The sequence below is a fragment of the Hemitrygon akajei genome, unplaced genomic scaffold (genome assembly GCF_048418815.1).
Source record: "Hemitrygon akajei unplaced genomic scaffold, sHemAka1.3 Scf000049, whole genome shotgun sequence".
Taxonomy (NCBI): domain Eukaryota; kingdom Metazoa; phylum Chordata; class Chondrichthyes; order Myliobatiformes; family Dasyatidae; genus Hemitrygon; species Hemitrygon akajei.
In genome coordinates, this window is record NW_027331935.1 from 5,969,329 (window position 1) to 5,971,073 (window position 1,745).

The following is a 1,745-nucleotide window of genomic DNA, read 5'->3' on the forward strand; positions in this document are numbered from 1 at the left end:
TCTACAGTGTGAGAGTGTCAGTTTCGTTCTACATCTCTCTGTCTCTTCTACAGTGTGAGAGTGTCGGTTTTATTCTGTATCTCTCTGTCTCTTCTACAGTGTGAGAGTGTCGGTTTCATTCTGTATCTCTCTGTCTCCTCTACAGTGTAACAGTGTGGATTTCATATTGTACCTCCGTCTCTGATGTAGCGTGAAAATGACGGGATCATACTTTTTCTTTTTGCTTTTGTCCCATAAATTTGACATTAGATCATCGTGTACAATTAGCTGCATTTTTTTTATTCAAACTACATTTTGCACAACTATATCAAGCTACCTCCAGCTGACACCTCCAAATTCATTATACACGCTGATAGCTGGACGATAGTAGTCATGTTGGAATAATACTGCAAAAGTCATTCAGGCGGAAATGGGACTACGGGCCGACAATCTCAATGTTCACTCCTAATTATTAATATACGCTATTACATTAACTTTAGTTGTTCTCGGGACATGTGCTGGGAGTCACTGAAAAAAGATTCGCAACGGTTCTATAATATTCAATGACGTAACTGTGGTCGTAGTAGTTGGAACAATAATGGAATGCAGAATGAAGTAGAACCGCTGTAGAGAAAGGTAGATGATAAGGTGCAACATCAAAAGTAGGTAGATTGTGAAGCCAACAGTACATCATATAATACTAATTCTATAATAAATGTTGTAATTAAGCCCCGTATATGTGTTTTCAGGGTGATGTCGTATTTACTCCTGTATCTTTGCTACTTTTTCCCCGGAAATGGTGATGAGAGCGTAGATTTGAGTATTTTGAGACAGCCGTTCGCAGATATTTGACAAATAAATGACTAAACGTTTCCAGAAGGTACATCGGGATATGGAGTTTGGATTCTTATGAATCCATGCCTGGCATTGAAGGCAGAAGTGCCTTTGCACATCACATCCTCCTGATGTTAATGTTACTGTGTCTGTATTTCCCTTTGGCGTAATGGCCGGGCTGCGCACAACGCTTCATGTTTATGCAGGCAAGTGTTTCTATAGATCCAGCAGAGCTACCTGCTCTGGCATTCAGTACCGTCAGTCAACAGAATCAGATCTCAATTCGGCTGCTAAATTTCCCACCGAACTGGGCCCTTACCTTCAGAGATCTGTCCACGTGCTTTCCGGGATCCCTCTGGTCCACCATTGTACTTCACATTCCACCATTTGATATGGATCTGCTGGCCTTACGTAGACATTTTGTCTGCATTGCCTCACTTGTGCATTGTCATGTACCCTCCAGATTTAAAGGGCAAAGTTTCTCGTTTCACATCTATCTGTTATCTTACAGAACATAGCACATAGAATAGTGTAGCACATTACAGGCCCTTCGGCCCACAATGCTGTGCTGACCCTCAAACCCTGCCTCCCATATAACCCCCACCTCAAATTCCTCCATATACCTGTCTAGTAGACTCTTAAACTTCACTAGTGTATCTGCCTCCACCACTAACCCAGGCAGTGCATTCCACGCATCAACCACTCTCTGAGTAAAAGACCTTCCTCTAATATCCCCCTTTTACTTGCCACCCCTTACCTTAAAGCCATGTCCTCTTGTACTGAGCAGTGGTGCTCTGAGGAAGAGGCGCTGGATATTGACTCTGTCTATTCCTCTTAATATCTTCTACACCTCTATGATGTCTCCACTCATCCTCCAACTCTGCAAAGAGCAAAGCCCTAGGTCCCTTAATCTCTGATCATAATCCACATTC